We start from the raw sequence: 17370 nt of genomic DNA on the forward strand, positions 1-17370 counted from the left end.
TATATATATATACATTATAAAAAAATACACATTATGATTATTTTCTTTTGAGTACAAGAAAAAGTCAAGTTATGGAAAATCAACCTTTATTTTACACCTTCGCTTTCGCGATGTTGAGTCTATTATTGAAATAAAATTCTATTTTGTTTCGCCTGTAAATGCTATTTCAATCCCGAGACGTCCGTCAGTGAATCCTGAAAAATAGCTGAAATAACTTTCAGTGTCTACGAGCCCGTTCGTTTTTTTCTTATTTACGTTATCTGTCGCGAATCGCACAACCAGTTTCGAAATCGGCTGTTTTTCGCAACAATTTTGCCGAAGAATGGCACTTCGTGAATCTCGAAATGCCTTGTTCCTTTTGACAGTCGCAAAATTCCGCGCCAAAAAAGAAGAAAAACTGTTATTCTTTAATATGCAACTGAAAGGAAGATTAAACCGGTAAAATTTTTTGCTAATTTTATTGTTAGTATTCTTGATAAAGCATCTTAATTTCTTCAGTATCTTCATTTTTCGAGAGACAAATTAGAATTTATTATCTCGAAATATTTTCGTATGTTTGTTAATGCTCTCGAAATCCTTAGAAAATTTTTCAACTCGTTTAGAAGATATAGATCATCAATCATAGAGGTATAAAACTATATAAATATCTCTATTTATATAAAAACGCAATATGGGCATTAATTATATTACACAAGATGACGGCGACGGATGTGCGTTTGCATATCGATAAATCCGAATTTCGTACGCGTCCGTCGTGTGCTGCTGGCCATGGTCGCGCGATTTGCAGAATACCGGTCGGCTCGTGGTCATAATAATAATTATACAGGGCTACGATACGTGGCTATAATAACGATCATAAGGCCGCGATCGATTGCGGTGCGATATAAAATAACGGAGAAGGCCGTGCTCGCGCGAGACGCGAGTGAGTCATCGTTCCGAGACACAACCCTCTTCGGGATTTTCTCGTTCGAGACCATGTCCGTTATAAGGTCAGTCGTTCGATTATATGCATTTCCGGATGTTATCGTATCGATATGCGACCTTACTACATATGTGTGTGTGTATAAGGAAAAGCACATTAAACATATGACAAATTAATTATTTTTTTTTCGGTAAAACTACATAAAAGATAACACATTTCTGATTTTATCGTCATTTGAATATGTTGTAGGCTGAGTAATTTCCGTCAAGAAATAAGTGGGGGACAGTATTGGTTTAGGAGATATAACAAATTAAAATTTTACGGTTTTAACGCTTTTTCTCAGGTATTATAAAGTAATATTAGGAAAAGTAAAGTTTATATACATTGTATTTGTTGTAGAGCAGACGTGGAAAAAGTGTTTGTTTACATTTACGGGATAGGTACACAGTCATGAATACTTTATCAATAATGTGTTTCACCTATTTTTCGCAGTTCGTTAACAGCTTTCAACATGCGATTACACGAATTTGTGAGTCTTCTCTTGAAAAATATTATTTATTGAATGCGTAAGCGGAGGAGATGTGTTTTCTTTTATACACTTTTTTTCAAATATGTATTACTCTTATGAGAGATCTTTTAAAGAGAATTTGTCAGATTTATAAGGGGGAAAAAAATTTAATTCTTCTTTTTTGAAATCAATATACTTGCGCGGCGTAGAGATATTAATATTATGAAAATTAATTTTATAAAATTACACAGATATATATTTACAAATATTAATATTACAGAAATTAATTTTAATTAATTATATATAGACATATAGATATATATAGAGAAAGATTTGTAGAAATATGAATTAATGACAAATTATATTAATTTACCACGTTTTAAATATAATATATACAAAAAGAAATATGCATGTGTATGTGTGTGAAATTTGCTTGACTGAAAATAAGCTGTACATGTTTGGATGTTTTCATTTCACAGCCAATAATCACTCTCGCCGACTCTCAAGAGTAAAAGTTTAAAATTTACATTAATATCGCGTGTATACACGAGTCGAGAGAAAAGAAATCCACCTAGATTTAAACTTAATTTTCTTCTAAATACATAAACTTTATTTTTCCTGAACTTATTTCTTTTAATATGATTAAGTGTAAAAATAAATTGTGCAAGAACCGTACTTTGTACGAAAAAAACGTCGGTTTTATGCGAGTTCAATTCACAACCTTCGAAAAGAGTGTATTTTTTGCAAAAAATATTTTATATGGACGGTAACATTGCAGTGACGTGAGAAAACAGCAGGCGGACTCAAGAAAGCCATGAAAAAGGCGTATAATTAGGTAAAATTCGACTCACGTTTTTCTTTGCTCTGTCGTTTTTTTGTCGATAAGATTGATTTATTGTATTCTTCATATGGACGTAGAAATTGCTCTACTTGTGCCTCGATCGCAATAAAATGGCCAATTGAGATTTGCCTTGAATTCTAAATGGTATAAATTCTGCGAGCTGTCTTCTTTTTTATTTCTTTATTTCCAACATGATTTTTTATACGGTATTTTCTAATTTATTCAAAACTATTTTCTTTATTTTCTATTTTGTAAAAAATTTTTTATAAAATTATTAATGTTTTCTCATAACTTTTAAATTTTCATACTTCTAGACATATTTTTTTATATTGCATTATAAACTTTCAATAAGACACACAAAGCATTTTTATTTAAAATTTTTATTTCTTGTGTGAAAAGTGTAGAAATTGACTTATAAAGACTAATGGGATTAACATCTTTTCAATTTATTGATTAAAATTTTCTCAGTAACGTGATGAGCTTCGATATATAATTCAGGTATAATTAATAGAAAATTTTATTCTATATTTGTCATATTTATATGAACTACATATTTTATCTATGATTTATATCCGTGGAATTTATACAGAATTTTTAAGTTTTTTCTTGCGGTGCTCGTTTAACTCGAACACTATGAGATCATTGTAAGTTTTTGCAATTTTATGAAAGGTCGCATATATCGTATCGATAAATCGGATCGTGCCGATCCGATGCCAATGTATCGATTTACACTTATATCATCCGTTTATATTTCCGGCATCTATTACGATTCGTCACGTAAGAAAGCAGTACAAGTTTTGCAACGCATTTCGCCACTTCTCGCGACAATCTACAAGCTATTTCATCATACATGAAAGTCTTTAGATCGAAAGAAAAGAATTAAGAAAAACTGGTATGTCAGAAATAAAATAACAATTATAAGATATTTATTTGGATTTGATTATACACACACAGAGAAAGTATTCTAAAAAAATATTTTTGAGAGAAAGTTTGTCATAATTTCACGGTATTTGAAAAGAAAATATAAAATCTAATTAAATTTACATAAAATTTTATGCATATATTAAAAAATATATTTCTGTTTTTGAAAAATTATATATTAAAATTTTTTTCTGTTGAATATTAATATGTAAAAATAAAATTTTTGTCGTCTCATTAAAATTCAGTACGACGATATTTGCTTTATAGATTTTTTCTAGATTAAAAAAAAATTTTTTATGTGCTTTTTTTATTTTTTGAATACTATGCAATTATGTAATTGATAATCAATGAAAATACTTTCTTGAAGTATCTTCGAAACGAGAATCGATCCGCGTGTTTCTTCTCGAGACCAAGGACGATTTCGATCCAAGGCAGACATGCATGTTAATACAAGGCGCTTTCGACAACGACGACGACAATGGAACTTTCTCGCTCCGTTTAATCCAGTTTCTCGAATAAATCGTATCGTCGCTTGTCCGAGTGAAGTAACGAATGTGCACGAGATTTATAAGCGCGTTCAATGAATGGCTGCTGACTATCGAATAACTCTATCTAAGTAATAAGATAGACACGATTTTTTCGCGTATTTCTCCTGCTCGAGTATATTTTAAATGTAATTTGTGACAATCTCGATAAAGATAAAGAAATTATAGTAATAATAAAGAAAATAATATAACAGCTCTATATAAAAAAAATATTTCACTACAATGCCTGGTATTAAGTATATTATTTTTTCTCTCAACAATAAAATATATATAATTAAAATAATAATTTTACAAAGCAAATTAAAAATACACAAGTAAATATAATTCTTTTGATTTTAATTTATCGTGACATAGTTTAATTATTATCGGTATTTATTTTTTTTCCGTATTATTCGCTCTTTTGTCTTATCTTATCATTCGAAAATTTTAATTTGATAGTCAATTGATTAAAAATACCTATAACACAGCGTTCATTTTATACACTTTTCATGTACATTATTATGCTTCCGGTAAAAGCGATTTGATTTCCAATTGCCCGAGCGAGTTTTCGCGGCGCTGAATAACTTTCACGTCTTATGAATTGTAAACAGTATTGTATTCTTATTTAACAATTATTAGATCGCTGATACCGAAGATACTTTCATATTAGAGTGCATTGAATGCATTATCATATTTTTTGGACGATGATGCAACGCGCGTGCATTTTAAATAAAATACGAATCACGTATTTTTATGATTGACATCGGTGGTGGGTCGTGAAGAAAATATTTCTTCGCGACGAAAAAGGCGAACCCTTTCCGGATAACGGTAACATTGCGTCGCATACGGTGTATTATTGCGGTACATTAATCGGTATTACGTGTTCAACGTGCCAAGGATGTTTATGCCACGCCCCGGTGCGATTAATATTCGGCTTGATGGCCTCTCTCCTTTTTTTAAGAAGGCTCGTTGTCCTTCCGCAGGATCGCCTCTTGCACCGCCCGTGGTCTCGTCGCATCTCTTTCATAAATTTCTTTTCGTCTTACGAATTATCTTTCTCTCGTAAGAATCTCGTTGAAGGTCGAGGAGATTTTATTTCATAGCAGAATACGATCGAGTTCTGATAATAGAACGATTCGTTAGAACGTAATTGAAATGAAAGTGCTATGATGAAACTTAAATTAGAAATTGATTAATAAATTAGTTGCCGCAGTGGGAGATAAATCATTCGACGTGTTTACGAAACTGCTTCTTTCTGCGATTTATCATTATAAAGCATATTAAACTTGTTTCTTTTTTCTTAAATGCGTATATAATTTTTTATATATTTCTTTATTTTTCTTTATTACCTGTTTCTTGATCTTTCTCTATTTTATACTTATATATTTTTGTTATGTCGAAAATATTTAATACTTTTTCTTTTGCCAATAAATTATATCTAGTAAAGAGTGATATATTAACGAAGGCTAGAAAGATAATAAATCTCCATCACATCATTCATAAGACTCACGAAATACACTGGTCCGTTTTTGCACAAATAAATTTTGCGGTTTTTTCCTTTTTAACGTGGCGTGAAATTTAATTTCCGAACCTACTCGCCTATTAACGATTTTGCGCTTAGTGTGTCGTCGGCTTTTACTAACAGGGTGAGGTAACATCTCCCAGGCGGCTTGCATAATAGCATCATTGCGGAGGAGGAGAAGATAGTCGATCGCGCTGCGCCAGTGGCTTTTGCGATTTTATCCGCTGGCATCTGCCGCGGCATGTCTATCATATACGCGGGAGTGAAAGTGAGGCGCTCCTCGCTTTCGATGGATCCTCCGCAGCATCCACGTCTGCACCCTGCGCGCGCTGTCTCCAGAAGATCGCGTGACTCGCGGACAATGACATGTAAAGGACGGCGAACTATTTATTATCGAAATACTTTAAAATAATTCTATCGGAAAGTTAATCGTGAAGGATATATATATGTCACAAATTATATATTATAAATATATCTAAAACACAAAATAATATCCGCAGGAGCCAAAAAAAATTAATTAACTTATGTGTAACGACTATAGGAAAGATTTTTAAAGCGATATTTTATAAATATTTCAAAGAATGTTAAGAGAATTGTAAAAGATTGTTCAGGCACAAATTATATTGTAGCTTCGGTCGGAAAATAAGGTTGAAGATACTGAAGAGATAAACGAGATCTTTACGTAACGCGAAAGGTGGGGAGGAAAGTGGGCTTTGCCATCTCACGCAATCGTGATTTAAATTTATTTTTATCAGTAAAATTAGATCGAGTGATCTAGAAATGATAATATAGATTATATTTGGGAAATAGTAACAACTTGACTTTATTTATTATATAAATTTATATTGCATAAGTTTAAGAGTTGAAAAATGAAAATATTAAAGAATCAATTGGGATTAGAAACTATGTTCGTATAAATGCAGTATTATATTTTTCGTATTTTTTGAAATAAATAAAATGTTATTTAATTTTCTTCTTTCTCTTTCTCTGAGTGATTTCGTAATTTGTTTTCGTTTACTTAGATATTTTAATTAAAAATTTCTGAAGAAATATATAAAATGATGTTTGTTCAGTTGAACTTTATCATAACGACGCAGAAATGAACTTTAGCATATGAATGTGCCTTTTTATGCGTATAAATTGTATAATTTAATTGCCTGTTTTTTTAAATATTCATAAATTTGGACGAACTGTTTTATGCATGAGAGGAATTTCACAGAATTAGTCCTGCATTTTTAGTTACATAATTTCTTCCAAAAGTTACGTAAATCCAACCGAAATAATTATATATATATATAAATTTAGAAATTTATCTCTTTATAGAATATAATTTTAATGCAATATATATATATGCGAAAGATATTTCAAAGTTGTGAGTGACATTTATTATTAAAAGAATAGTATTATATTTTATATCGATAACTCAATATTTAAATATCGATAAAATACTCAAAAAAATTTCAACAAAATATTTTTAATATTTTTTTAAAAACAAACGTAATTATTTTTGTATAGAATATAAAAAATGTGCTTCACATTCTTTTTACAATACATGCGCTTCTTAAGAAAAGAAGCTTTTTTTATAAAGAAGCTATCCTCTAACGAAAGCCCGCTTCGCGCAATAATTTTTTAAGATTAATAAAACTAATTGCATCAATCGGCTCATAGAAAGATGATACATTCTTTCTGTGACGAACAATTATACATTGCATTATGCCGATGTCTAAAAGGAGCTTGTCGCCGAGTGGATCGCGGCGCGTCGGCGACGAGATGGTGTGGGAGGTGGGAAAAAAGGCGCAGGTGGAGGAGAGTGTCCCGAAAGGTTGTTGACACCTTCCTCCTCGCGCATACATATATACGTTTCTTCGTGCGTTTTGCCTCTCGGTACGTGCGCGATGTACCGCGAATGACAATCAGCTGACTGCGCCTCCTAACGCGCGCGCGAGACTTGCATTCCCTATTTCGTGTCGAACACGCGATCGGGGTATCGCGCCCATAGATGAGATTTCAATGAAGCATCCGTCGCCACTCCAAGGTCCTCGCTTCCGTTCCTCCTATTTTTTCCCGTCGATGCATTTGCGTCAAGTATAATACATTCGCGAATGCGTTTTCTCAAGTGTACGAGCTGATGCGATTGCATTGAAAATCACAGCGAAAGAAACGCGATTGCAAGATAAATTATTATAAAAATTATGAAAAATATATTATTATATTATAATTGTGATAATCTAATTTTTAATTTTTATTTTTATTTCCAGAAATATTTATCAATATATTTTACAATATATATATCTTAACTTTTTCATATAGTTATAAAGTTGTGAGAATAGCTCGCAGTTTATCTTCGTCACTTTCGTATGAGGGAAGCGTAAGTTTCTCCAAAATTGGTTTATTCACTTGATTTCGTCGTCTAGTTTAGATAGAGCAACGTACTCGATCGAAATTGGAGTCGTTGACCATTCGTCGTTTCGAAGAAAGCGCGATTTCGAATTCAGCCAGATGTTCCTTTGTCAATTCGATCTTTTTCCTTTCGCATGGATTCTCGCGACTCCTTTATTCAACGACGCAACTCTCGAGAGCAGTTTTCTCTCTTCCTTGACGACTGACGGCGACGCGAGTCGTGACGCGCGCGTCACGACTTTTAAATGCCGCCTAGTTTTTTGGGGGTCTGGGCCCCGTTGGATTCCGTTTCGCATACGAGACACGACAGACAGATTGTCTCGAAGATTGGCACGTCTCCTACCGTACGTGTGTGACAAAGAATGATGATACTCGAATTACGCAATATGATCAAATCGGCATTTTTTAAATCAATATTGCGCTTTTATTTTGAAAATATAATCTATTTTTGGAAAAATGTAAAGTATAATTACGCATTAAAATATGAGCGTAAAAAGGAATTTTCTCAAATCCTACTCAAATCTTAAATTAAAATTCTATTAAAAAATATAATTTACTCTCTCTTATCAGTTAAATTTATATAATTAACTATCTAATTTCACTCTCTTAAAGCTCACTGTTTAAGTTTGTCTGCTAATTGCTAAAAAGTTTGAATGCTCAATATAATGATTTTTCAATATTTTTATTAAGGAAAATTAATTCCAATTTTATTAGAGAATCTGTCATTAAAGATAGTAAAATTGATTTATCGTGTATATGTATGCGAGATCACGTATCATCATGTATCACGTAGCGCCGTGAGACCGTTAGATCTTATACGCGAGACAACATCTTTCAAATGGAAAGGAGGATTTCTTGCGAGATGGATGCACCAACCGGTCGGTCGATCGTGCCGCAATCTTCTTCGTTGCATTCAGAACGGAACCGAGATATCGCTCGTTGTTTTCGGGATCGCGTCTCCTCGACTCCTTTCGCTCATATTCCTCGCGGATTCTCATAAGGATAATAACCGGATCTCTCGCCTCAAGATGTAGTCTCTCCGTACTTTATAATCTCTAATCTCTTTCGGCAATAATTTTAAAGTATTTCTCCATTAAGAAGCAGTTATTATATAAGAACATATGCAACACTTTGTTTTGAAATAAAATTCGTCATAATATACGTGATAATTTTCTAAAATAATTTCAGCTTGTTATTCAAGTTTACGTATATTAATTCATTTATATTCGGAAAATTTGTATTTTTTGCGTTGCATTACAAGTATGTAAAAGTATTGAGAAATTAGAGTCTAAATTGATTATAATGGAAGAGATTCGATCAGAATCGAATCTCGTTAATATGATACGAAAAATAGGAAGAAATTTTGATAAAACCGGCAACAGTATTTATTACAGACATCGCACAGATAATGGAAAGTCTCTGTGAGTCGCAAAACGAGTCTTCGTCGTTAGTCTCGTTTATATACTCGAATAACCATAAATGTAACTCAATAACGGACACGTCATCATCTGAGAAAGGGGGACGAGGGGGCGCAGGAGAGGGTGAAGGGGTGCAATGCGGTGTGTTTAGCGGTAACGCGCACTCACGGCGGATCCGTAACGGCGCCTTTTTCCCGTCGCCCACGTTTGCAGTTTGCGGCGCGGAAAAAAAGCCGCCGGGAGAGGAGATGCATGCGAACCGGAATGCGGCACCGAAGCCCAAGGAGAACCACTTCTCGCCGCTGCACCCTACATATTCGCGCCGGCCATCTCCTCCTCGATTCACGAGCCCAACCGCAACCGGTCGACCGGTAACGTTTTGCCGGTCGACGGCTATTCCCGCGAACGCGAAATCGCGATTATTCCCTCTTCCTCCTTTCGTCAGATTTTTTTTTCCTTAGTACTGTCCACTCGGAAGAATTATTCTTAATTTATTTATTTGCTATATATATTTTTTTGGGTCAAATCGATTTAATTAATATACGCATTTAAATAGATTAATCACGAGTATTAATAATATTAGATATAAAAATATTTCTCTTCTTTCATTCCCAAGTCTGACAAGTCTGACAAGTTTTCCAACAAGTATCTGTAATTCCTTCGTGACATTTAAATGAAATGAAATGTTTGATCCTTGCACTCAAACCTTCGTTTGCAATGCCGTCGTAAGGAATTGCAGACGTAAGGCCCGGACACGCGCGAGCAAGCGTACGCGTAACTACACACGCGGACGAGTTTGCTCGTAACGCACCGACGAGACGAGCCGTTCCTTCCGCGATCGAATGCTGTGCAAAACACGGGCAAAGAGATTTTCCAATTTTCTACTTTTCTTTTGCAATTATTAATTACACTTTCTTGCAATTTCTAATTTAATTCTGCTATTATTTAATAATTACAAGCAGTATACAAGTGTAATTCGCAAAAAAATTCTCTGGAGAGAGAGACTTTATTAGTCTTTTACTTTCTTTGCTTATTTATAAAATATGATACCATTTTATACTTATGGATTATTTCTATGGATGCTAATAACGCGATTATTATATACATATACAATTTGAAAAATTCATTATTATTAGCACTTTTTCCTGCGTTGCTTCGAAGGTGGACGGAATGCATTTCCTTATACGGTGCATAATAACGTGCAGCTCGCACGTTGGAAAAAAAAAATTAAAAGGAAAACCTCGGAGGAAGTACAAGCAATGCACATTTACCAGGAATACATTTACATAAATGGAGAGGATTATGCACTACGTCGTTCTTATTTTTGAGCGAGTTTCTCGCTTTCTCCCTAACACTATCTGATCGGGATGCTTAGAAATATCGCCGATGACACGCAACGTAAACTGTAACAAATAAAACAAATATTTAAATCTCTTAAGTATTATAGCTAAAGATTGGCTTTATTATAGGGCATTTAATTTCTTAAAAAACGTTGCATTGTTCTTACGGACGATGAAACAAATGTGACAAATTATATATGCATTTCTATTCAAAATTAGTTAGATGTAAAAATATAAATTTTTTAATATGTCTAAATTATATCTATATTATACATTAAATGCATAAAATAAATATTTGCAATTTTTTTGAGCTCTTATTTATTTTAATCTCTCGGACTCCGATAATCGCGGATCACGGTTGTGCAAAATCGCGAGGGTTCCACGAATCGGACTACGGATGCTGCGCATAAGTAGTAAGTATCATTTTGGACCAGACTTATGGTCGCGGGCCGCGCCCTGTTGTCAACGACAACGAAAAGACGAAGAAAGCAGTCGTCCCGTAGCCGGGCTTATACGGTGAAAGTCGTCCAAAATGTCACCGGAGTTTAACCTTACTGCAAATATGTGCGTACGCGTTCGTTGATAGAGAGAAAGAGAAAAAGGAAGAGAGACAGACGTTGGGCGCGGTGATGGTATAATCTGTTATTGCGTAATTCACCTTCTGGCAACTTGAAACGTATTAGGACGATCGATGCCATTTAAGCGAGACTTCAACCGCAGCCTTGATCGGTCATTTGATTCTCAAATTTAGGGCATAATAGTGGTTTAATAAAAATAATTGTATGAAATATGACAAATAATTTTTGGAATTATTTTAAAAAACAATAAGAATTTGCTATATAATTTCTTATAAGATGTGTATGAAAAATGATATATCACACAATATCTAAGAAAAACATACGTTTTATATATTCTAAATATACGTTCGATAATTCTATTTTGAGCTATCTTATTAGAATCTTTTACTATATCACCTTTCGCGCACTTAACTCTTTTCTTCCAGCGAAACTCGCGGATCTATGAAGATGTGTAGTCATGTGTGTATTGCAATATAAATAATGTACGTTCTCTTTCTCTTGGGTGTAGTCGACCCGCAGGAAAAGTATAACAAGAAAGACAGAGACAGAAAGTGACAGGTCGAAGAATTCGAGTCACACCTAGAGGAGGACCTTCCCTGTCGACGCGAAAAAATCGTGGAACGCGATGACGAAACATAGGCCGGGAAATACCTCCTCCAGATTCCTCCTCCGTGTTTTCTTCGTCTTTAAAGTGCAATTTCATGTTGTTGATATTTCTTTCAAGATAAATTTTTCAAATATATTTAATAAATAAAAACGATTTTTAAAGTTTGACGAATTAAAAACAGTTAATTATAAATAAAAAATTCTCATATTTACATGATATTCGTTTCAATTCGTGGATTTATAAAAATTTTTAAATTATTATCCGAATAGATTACATTTTCAATAAATTGTTTATGGCACGTGTGTGTATGCGGTACAAATTGTTATTTTGTTATATCCAACATAAAACTTTCTGAAAGACAGTAAGTCTCGTTCGTATATACAAGTAATAAAATTTTTCATCGACGAATGTCTCGCGGATTTTGTATAGCGGATCTCATTACATTATATTTTGCATAACGACAACGTAATGGGATTTTTCGTCGGCGCCATGTATTACCTGTCTAACGGGAACTTGCATAATGTTCTATTTATTGCACCGATTACGACGCGTATAAATAAAATAAAGTCTCCGACTGTGAAATGCATTCGCCTCACGCGATACGCGACTCGCTATTATCAACAGATTCGAAAAAGTCCGAGTGGAAAGGTCACCGAGACCTTTCGCTGAAATTGTTCGCTGATCGGTTCTCCTGATAATTGACAAAGGAAAGCATCCGCGACAAAATTAGCCGCTTCTCATGGAGACAGTTGGTAACTTTCTTCGTTTATTATTTTCATTCATTTTTCGTGCATTATTTTTAATTTTTATTATTTTTGATAATGCGAATTGCAAGGTGTTTGTAATACCTTGCCACTTAATTTAATATCCAATGTCAAAAATATTTGATGAACACAGGATATCTCACATTAAATATTCTTTCATATTTTTCAGCTTTCTTGTTAATGTGTGAAGACGATATATTCTTGACTAATATACGTTATCTTAATTTAATTGGATTTAATTGATCCGTGATATAGTTGGATATTTTATGCATACATTATTGCTTTCAGAAATATTTTCTTACTCATGTTTTTATTCATGTATTCATATTTCACGAATATGTGATCTTAGGAAGATTAAAAAAGAGTCTTATCTTAAAGTAGAGTAAAAAATTGAATAGAACAATTTATTGATATCTTTTATATACAACGCGTTATCAATATCATTGAAATGCACTATCAGCGAAAGACTGTAGCTTTCTTTCTGGCCCTCGGCCAGATATCGCGGTGTCGTCCTTTCACGAGTCTAAAATTATACATGTCGCGAACGGTTAAATGCGTTCCGAGAAGCTTGAGAAGATGGCTTACATCCATCGCTGCACAAAGACCCAGCTCCGAGATCTTCGCCGTCAAGTCCCACCCGAGATCCCCCCCCCCCCCCCCCAATACCTTGCCACTTAGAATTATAAAAAAGCTATTAATGCAAAAAATGTGTTAGTGTAATTATCAGTTTTAGATTTTAAAATGATAATAAGAAGAATTGAGAAACGCAAAGAGTAATCAAAGTATTTTTCACGCGAAATAATTAATAAAAATTTTCAGGCCGCATATCTCCCCGTGTTTCGTTTTTTAAAATACTTATCAGCCTTGCAAAGTTGCAAAATCTCCGGCAAAATGACCCAGTTGTGCCTTCGATATAATTAGATCGAAAAATCGTCGAAAGGTAGAGGTTTATTTTGATTTCTCGCGATTAGTCCACGAAAGAGAAAAATTCTTTAGGAAAATTGAAGAATATAAATTTGACAAATTTTTGAAATGATCGCATTATTGAATTGCATAGCAGAATTCAACAATAGAATTATTTTAATCTTATTTTACTGAGTTATAGAGAATATGAGAATTAATATTTTGTAGAAATTCGATCCTTATAGTATTTTACTGTTATTTTTCACGCGAAATAATTAATAAAAATTTCGTAAAATAGCGAACTTTGTTTTGCTGAAATATTACATGATTCACGTTAACATTTAACCGTGCGCCGCTTTGCAGCCGTCGAAAGGACATTGTCCTTTGACAGTCATTAAGGTGAGAGAAAGGCGATTCCTCGCGACGGAAATTTCATAACGACACACTTTGATTTTCTGACGGACATAATTAATAATTATCGGTTATCTCATATATATCATGATAAATTATAACTTACTAAATTTTTATCAAAAAAGCTCACTCTTATTTATAATTTTATTATTTCTGATTAATTATTTATATTCTTTACTAATGTAAATATTAAATCGCATTTATACAATTGTTTAGATTTTAGATTATGCATCAGTATAATGCTCAATAAAAGTTTGAAAATTATACTGATGCATAAGCATCAGTATAAACTTTTATTTTTCGTAAATTTTTACATCGGATATATATTAGAAACATATTATTTTATACTTTAAAAAATTTTTTATTAATTTTTGAATTTTTATTTTTATTTTGAATAAAACATAAAGAAAATGCATTTATTCGCGCGCGATTGATACGCCTTTGCATGGCACGTGGTAGCCTCGAGCGGCGGGAGTCCATCGTTGATCTTTCACGCGTGCCTAATCGCAGGGCTCGTTGACGGCAAGTTTTTCTGGAAAGGTCGAGGCCGTTGAAGTCGCGCGGCCAGCTCGCGAATACCTTCCTTTCTCGACCCGGCGAGCCTTCCGTAACATGAAAATTATGCGATTATCTCCTTCTCTTTCTTTCCCTTAACGCTCTTGCCGCAAATTATTATCGCAATCATTTCGCGAATGTGAATGTTTGCAATTCAATTCTTACCTTATTTGTTTTATATCTTATCACTTTTTGCTTCTTCCCGTATCGGAAAGACTAATCGATTAGATTTAATGCGACGAAGATAGAAACATGCAAGCATTTACTTTAAGCAAATTTATGTAGCTACATTTTGTACTGTTTGTTTTGCGTTTATCACGTTTGAAATCGAAGTTTCTTCGATCTCTCGCAGAATCGCAAATGTAAACGGGCGTGGCAGCAGAAAAGCAGCAAGAAAGCAGCGGGAAAGTTTCGCCGTCTCATTTAGGAACGAATCAATTTTCTTAGTTGCTTTTAAATTTAAACAAATTATTATAATTTAATTTGTTTTTATTATAATTTATTTTTTTTTATTATAATTTAATTTTTGAATGGCAATTTTGACAAAGGATATTTCTATCCATTTTCACTCATTAGAAAGATTTCTTTAATTTGTATTTTGTAAAAAATAATTCTTCTCTTCTTGAGCAATTTTTAATCAAAATAATACAGAATAGTATGTTTAATGTAACAAATTAATTCATATGTAATCAAAAATAATATAGGCAAAGGAATATCTTGAGAAATGTTTTTATATTCTCTACTCTGTCTCTATCTTTATTCGTTTAAAATCCTTGGAGAACTGATAGTTAATTCTTACCCCAGAGATAGTGACTCTTTTACCATGATAAGAGATTTTTTCTTCTCGAATAATAATGCTTTAATTGCATTCCCGGCGTTCCTTAGCCGTATATGTATGTATTCGATGACTTCCCCACTTTGCTATTCGATCCGCCACGCTTTTCACATTTCACCGGGACCTTTTGCCGCTTCACATATCCCCCCGACGTAACATACACGTCGCGTATTATTACGTAATTATCAAGTTTTGCGCCACCGAGTTCGAGTGAAACGTACGAGACTCTCCCCGGCCGCTACTTTCGATGCTCGATCGTCCGTTTCTAAACGATTTCTCGAATTTTGTTTGTTCAAAAACATCCGGTTTTTGATCGAAATATATACTTTCTTTGTTAAAAAAACAAGATGATATTACAATCTTTATTTAACAACAAAATATCTCTGACTACATTCTGTGGAATTCTTTAAGCGTAGGAACATCGATGACAAAAATATCGCAGTTATTATTCACATATATTTACATGATTGGCGTACAATCTTACGACAGTTATATGATCATTGTATTATAGCTCTATAACGCTGCTATTATATAACATCATTGCGTGATTATATAGTTATTTGTTTATATAATTGTTACACAGTAAAACATGCTGTGCATTTTTATAACCTATTAAGTATATGTGATATGTATGTGTGTGTGTGTATATAGGTGGATATTCGAAAAATATTATAAGATATGTAAAAAAGAGTTCTTTTTTCTCTCTTTTGTTTTTCTTTTTTTTTTGTCTACTAAATATTTTTAAATAAAATTATAATATATAAAGAGATATATAATGAGACGAGTATAAATGTATGTACAAAATTAATTTTATCTACACACATTTTCGATATCAATTAAGAATTAAATGACGTATCTTAATTGAATTTGCAAAATATATATGTTTGTTTGCAGTTTACTATATTACTTTAAGAACTTATATTTTTCCAGTCATTGAAATTTTGGACATCGAAATTTTTGATGAAAATTCGAAATGTCAAGATATTCGACATTCAAAGTTTTAAAGCTTAACTTGAAGATCTTTTATTACATTAAAAGACTTCGGGGTTTTGAAATCTATACGTCATATTTATATACATCATGAATTTTAATGTCAAAGACTGCAATGCTAGGATAAGTATGGATTCGAGGTAGTTATATTAAATCGTATATATTACACAGATTTACATTATATGTGCCATTTAATTCTTAATTTGTAATCATCGATATTATTATCAATAATATATATTATTAATCATGTAACATGAAATTATGCTGAAATTATGACAATCTTTGTTTTTATGAAGGCGTGAAAATTAGAACAAGAGCCAGTCGACGCTAAACGCGTAGTATAGTCACGATCTAATAAATCCGTTAAACGGCGCAGAAGATTGCTTAGCAAATCCGAAAAAATTGGAGAAGATATGTCTTGGCGCACGCTCTCTAGAGGAGTAGAAAAATGCGTGTGTTCCAGTTACGTGCCGATATCTCGAGCAGTGGGAGCTCGTCGGCCATTTTGCCGGGTGTCAAACGTATATGATGTATTCTGTAACAACACGTTTCTCTTCGTGAATCGATCACGCTCTAATTCCTCACAATGATCTTCTTCGATCGCTAGAAACGCATCTCTCCGACCTTCTCTTCCCGTTCATTATTCGCATCTCTCCAGGTTCTGCAAAGGAGAACGCGTGCTGCGATCTCGTGACTTCGACATAAACCGTTTGAAATGCATGGTTTTTTGCGAACAGTTTACCATCGATGGCAATTTCCCATAAAAAAGATAGTTTCTTGACACGAGACTCTTGAGTCGATTTAATCTTTTTTATGTATTCATTTTTTATTTTCTCTTCTATTTTTTATGTATTTATTTTTTATTTTCTCTTCTATTAATATTTATTAAAATCTGATTTTCTATATTAAGTATGTTAAACTTAAATGTATTTTTTATTTATTTATATTTATAAACATTAAATTGGGATATTTATTTATAGGATTAAGGAGTGAAAAGTGAATGCAAAGTATAGAGAATGAATTGCAGATATATAGATATTAAATATTATTAATGATTTATTTCTTTATTTACTCATTTATTTATTTTATCTTAAACGTTTTTATTATCTTCAAGGAACTGCTTATAGGTAATTTTTGTCGGTTGGAACTCTTATTTTTAATTAAATATTGCACAGATAACAGAAACTGATAGAAGATAATTAACATGATAATTTAGTAAAAATGTTATACTTTATTGAGGTTTGATCGATATACATCCTTAGTATAAAGCATGATTTCTAAAGAGCCCATAATTAGCTGAAACAAAAGAAAACGTATTTTCTCAATTTAAA

At 32.9% G+C, this 17370-nt stretch overlaps 1 protein-coding gene across 1 annotated transcript in view; it reads left to right on the top strand.

The window, feature by feature from the left end:
• Window positions 1-17370, top strand: part of LOC115242903 (protein obstructor-E-like) — a 60644-nt gene that overhangs the window by 11896 nt on the left and 31378 nt on the right. The window lies entirely within an intron of this gene.

The sequence above is a fragment of the Formica exsecta genome, unplaced genomic scaffold (genome assembly GCF_003651465.1).
Source record: "Formica exsecta isolate Colony F162 unplaced genomic scaffold, ASM365146v1 scaffold659, whole genome shotgun sequence".
Classification (NCBI taxonomy): domain Eukaryota; kingdom Metazoa; phylum Arthropoda; class Insecta; order Hymenoptera; family Formicidae; genus Formica; species Formica exsecta.